This window comes from Engystomops pustulosus, unplaced genomic scaffold, assembly GCF_040894005.1.
Source record: "Engystomops pustulosus unplaced genomic scaffold, aEngPut4.maternal MAT_SCAFFOLD_274, whole genome shotgun sequence".
NCBI lineage: Eukaryota > Metazoa > Chordata > Amphibia > Anura > Leptodactylidae > Engystomops > Engystomops pustulosus.
This window is the reverse complement of record NW_027285153.1, coordinates 1-5,340: the sequence shown is the minus strand read 5'-3', so window position 1 is coordinate 5,340 and position 5,340 is coordinate 1.

The window sequence follows — 5,340 nt, the reverse complement described above, 5'->3', positions numbered from 1 at the left end:
GGAGCAGTCTCTCTGATGTTACCTCTCTCCTGTCTTGGAGCAGTCTCTCTGATGCTGTCAGTCTCCTCTCTCGTGTCTGGGAGCAGTCTCTCTGATGGTACCTCTCTCGTGTCTGGGAGCAGTCTCTCTGATGTTACCTCTCTCGTGTCTGGGAGCAGTCTCTCTGATGCTGTCAGTCTCCTCTCTCGTGTCTGGGAGCAGTCTCTCTGATGCTGTCAGTCTCCTCTGTCGTGTCTGGGAGCAGTCTCTCTGATGTTACCTCTCTCGTGTCTCGGAGCAGTCTCTCTGATGCTGTCAGTCTCCTCTCTCGTGTCTGGGAGCAGTCTCTCTGATGCTGTCAGTCTCCTCTCTCGTGTCTCAGAGTGTCTCTGATGCGGTCGGTCTCTCTGGGCGGAGGGTGATAATCTGCATTCCTCTGCACACGCCCGGCGGCAGGAGAGCACAAGGGGTTAAGGGCTTAGGGTGACACGTGTAGCGTGACATCACAGGAGAGCAGCGGCGCCGGATGTTCTGGCTCCATAGTAAGGATATAATAGGGAGCCCCGATCCCACCAGCCCCTCCCCCACATCCGACTACAATCACATGAAGGAGCCGATCATCTCCAGAGACTCCGCCCACAGCGCCCGATACATTGTATCCAGCCAACACAATGGAATCCAGACTGATACAAAAGCAGCAGCAGGAAACCAAGACTGGGGTCAGAGGTCAGGCACAATTATGGCCCCCGGACCCCAGGGCTGTCAGCGCCAGTCCGACCAGTTCTCCCACTACAGGCGGTCCCCTACTTAAGGACACCCGACTTACAGACAACCCATAGTTACAGACGGACCCCTCAGCCCACTGTGACCTCTGGTGAAGCTCTCTGGATGTTACTATAGTCCCAGACTGCAATGATCAGCTGTAAGGTGTCTGTAATGAAGCTTTATTGATAATTCTTGGTCCAATTACACCAAAAATTTTGAAACTCCAATTGTCACTGGGGCAAAAGAAAAAAAATTGTCTAGAACTTCCATTATAAAATATACAGTTTCGACTTACATACAAATTCAACTTAAGAACAAACCTCCAGACCCTATCTTGTATGTAACCCGGGGACTGCCTGTAATAACAATGAGATTTCTGGAAATACATCACAAGGAGAAGCTCAAGCGAGAAAAGGAGGAAAATCCAGAAAATCTCAGTGTAAAAGTATTTACTAATCATGGAGGAAAATCAGAATGAGGTCACCTAGAAACAAGCGACATCTCTGCCAGACGTGTGGTAACATCTGTGTCCTCCCCTCCCCACCTGGTGTAACATCTGTGTCCTCCCCTCCCCACCTGGTGTAACATCCGTGTCCTCCCCTCACCACCTGGTGTAACATCCCCTGTGTCCTCCCCTCACCACCTGGTGTAACATCCCCTGTGTCCTCCCCTCACCACCTGGTGTAACATCCCCTGTGTCCTCCCCTCACCACCTGGTGTAACATCCCCTGTGTCCTCCGCTCACCACCTGGTGTAACATCCCCTGTGTCCTCCGCTCACCACCTGGTGTAACATCCCCTGTGTCCTCCGCTCACCACCTGGTGTAACATCCCCTGTGTCCTCCGCTCACCACCTGGTGTAACATCCCCTGTGTCCTCCGCTCACCACCTGGTGTAACATCCCCTGTGTCCTCCCCTCACCACCTGGTGTAACATCCCCTGTGTCCTCCGCTCACCACCTGGTGTAACATCTGTGTCCTCCCCTCACCACCTGGTGTAACATCTGTGTCCTCCCCTCACCACCTGGTGTAACATCTGTGTCCTCCCCTCACCACCTGGTGTAACATCTGTGTCCTCCCCTCACCACCTGGTGTAACATCTGTGTCCTCCCCTCACCACCTGGTGTAACATCTGTGTCCTCCCCTCACCACCTGGTGTAACATCTGTGTCCTCCCCTCCCCACCTGGTGTAACATCTGTGTCCTCCCCTCCCCACCTGGGGTAACATCTGTGTCCTCCCCTCCCCACCTGGGGTAACATCTGTGTCCTCCCCTCCCCACCTGGGGTAACATCTGTGTCCTCCCCTCACCACCTGGTGTAACATCTGTGTCCTCCCCTCACCACCTGGTGTAACATCTGTGGCCTCCCCTCACCACCTGGTGTAACATCTGTGGCCTCCCCTCACCACCTGGTGTAACATCCCCTGTGTCCTCCGCTCACCACCTGGTGTAACATCTGTGGCCTCCCCTCACCACCTGGTGTAACATCTGTGGCCTCCCCTCACCACCTGGTGTAACATCTGTGGCCTCCCCTCACCACCTGTAGTAACATCCGTGTCCTCCCCTCACCGCCTGGTGTAACATCCGTGTCCTCCCCTCACCGCCTGTAGTAATGGCTCCTGTGTCCTCCCCTCACCGCCTGGTGTAACATCCGTGTCCTCCCCTCATTACCTGTAGTAATGGCTCCTGTGTCCTCCCCTCATTACCTGTAGTAATGGCTCCTGTGTCCTCCCCTCATTACCTGTAGTAATGGCTCCTGTGTCCTCCCCTCATTACCTGTAGTAATGGCTCCTGTGTCCTCCCCTCATTACCTGTAGTAATGGCTCCTGTGTCCTCCCCTCATTACCTGTAGTAATGGCTCCTGTGTCCTCCTCTCATTACCTGTAGTAATGGCTCCTGTGTCCTCCCCTCATTACCTGTAGTAATGGCTCCTGTGTCCTCCTCTCATTACCTGTAGTAATGGCTCCTGTGTCCTCCCCTCATTACCTGTAGTAATGGCTCCTCTGTCCTCCTCTCATTACCTGTAGTAATGGCTCCTGTGTCCTCCCCTCATTACCTGTAGTAATGGCTCCTGTGTCCTCCCCTCATTACCTGTAGTAATGGCTCCTGTGTCCTCCCCTCATTACCTGTAGTAATGGCTCCTGTGTCCTCCCCTCATTACCTGTAGTAATGGCTCCTGTGTCCTCCCCTCATTACCTGTAGTAATGGCTCCTGTGTCCTCCCCTCATTACCTGTAGTAATGGCTCCTGTGTCCTCCCCTCATTACCTGTAGTAATGGCTCCTGTGTCCTCCCCTCATTACCTGTAGTAATGGCTCCTGTGTCCTCCTCTCATTACCTGTAGTAATGGCTCCTGTGTCCTCCTCTCATTACCTGTAGTAATGGCTCCTGTGTCCTCCCTCATTACCTGTAGTAATGGCTCCTGTGTCCTCCCCTCATTACCTGTAGTAATGGCTCCTGTGTCCTCCCCTCATTACCTGTAGTAATGGCTCCTGTGTCCTCCCCTCATTACCTGTAGTAATGGCTCCTGTGTCCTCCCCTCATTACCTGTAGTAATGGCTCCTGTGTCCTCCCCTCATTACCTGTAGTAATGGCTCCTGTGTCCTCCCCTCATTACCTGTAGTAATGGCTCCTGTGTCCTCCCCTCATTACCTGTAGTAATGGCTCCTGTGTCCTCCCCTCATTACCTGTAGTAATGGCTCCTGTGTCCTCCCCTCATTACCTGTAGTAATGGCTCCTGTGTCCTCCCCTCATTACCTGTAGTAATGGCTCCTGTGTCCTCCCCTCATTACCTGTAGTAATGGCTCCTGTGTCCTCCCCTCATTACCTGTAGTAATGGCTCCTGTGTCCTCCCCTCATTACCTGTAGTAATGGCTCCTGTGTCCTCCCCTCATTACCTGTAGTAATGGCTCCTGTGTCCTCCCCTCATTACCTGTAGTAATGGCTCCTGTGTCCTCCCCTCATTACCTGTAGTAATGGCTCCTGTGTCCTCCCCTCATTACCTGTAGTAATGGCTCCTGTGTCCTCCCCTCATTACCTGTAGTAATGGCTCCTGTGTCCTCCCCTCATTACCTGTAGTAATGGCTCCTGTGTCCTCCCCTCATTACCTGTAGTAATGGCTCCTGTGTCCTCCCCTCATTACCTGTAGTAATGGCTCCTGTGTCCTCCCCTCATTACCTGTAGTAATGGCTCCTGTGTCCTCCCCTCATTACCTGTAGTAATGGCTCCTGTGTCCTCCCCTCATTACCTGTAGTAATGGCTCCTGTGTCCTCCTCTCATTACCTGTAGTAATGGCTCCTGTGTCCTCCTCTCATTACCTGTAGTAATGGCTCCTGTGTCCTCCCCTCATTACCTGTAGTAATGGCTCCTGTGTCCTCCCCTCATTACCTGTAGTAATGGCTCCTGTGTCCTCCCCTCATTACCTGTAGTAATGGCTCCTGTGTCCTCCTCTCATTACCTGTAGTAATGGCTCCTGTGTCCTCCTCTCATTACCTGTAGTAATGGCTCCTGTGTCCTCCCCTCATTACCTGTAGTAATGGCTCCTGTGTCCTCCCCTCATTACCTGTAGTAATGGCTCCTGTGTCCTCCCCTCATTACCTGTAGTAATGGCTCCTGTGTCCTCCTCTCATTACCTGTAGTAATGGCTCCTGTGTCCTCCCCTCATTACCTGTAGTAATGGCTCCTGTGTCCTCCTCTCATTACCTGTAGTAATGGCTCCTGTGTCCTCCCCTCATTACCTGTAGTAATGGCTCCTGTGTCCTCCTCTCATTACCTGTAGTAATGGCTCCTGTGGCCTCCCCTCATTACCTGTAGTAATGGCTCCTGTGGCCTCCCCTCATTACCTGTAGTAATGGCTCCTGTGGCCTCCCCTCATTACCTGTAGTAATGGCTCCTCTGTCCTCCCCTCATTACCTGTAGTAATGGCTCCTCTGTCCTCCCCTCATTACCTGTAGTAATGGCTCCTGTGTCCTCCCCTCATTACCTGTAGTAATGGCTCCTGTGTCCTCCTCTCATTACCTGTAGTAATGGCTCCAGTGTCCTCCCCTCATTACCTGTAGTAATGGCTCCAGTGTCCTCCCCTCATTACCTGTAGTAATGGCTCCTGTGTCCTCCTCTCATTACCTGTAGTAATGGCTCCTGTGTCCTCCTCTCATTACCTGTAGTAATGGCTCCTGTGTCCTCCCCTCATTACCTGTAGTAATGGCTCCTGTGGCCTCCCCTCATTACCTGTAGTAATGGCTCCTGTGTCCTCCTCTCATTACCTGTAGTAATGGCTCCTGTGTCCTCCTCTCATTACCTGTAGTAATGGCTCCTGTGTCCTCCTCTCATTACCTGTAGTAATGGCTCCTGTGTCCTCCCCTCATTATCTGTAGTAATGGCTCCCGTGTCCTCCCATCATTACCTGTAGTAATGGCTCCTGTGTCCTCCCCTCATTACCTGTAGTAATGGCTCCTGTGTCCTCCTCTCATTACCTGTAGTAATGGCTCCTGTGTCCTCCTCTCATTACCTGTAGTAATGGCTCCTGTGTCCTCCTCTCATTACCTGTAGTAATGGCTCCTGTGTCCTCCCCTCATTATCTGTAGTAATGGCTCCCGTGTCCT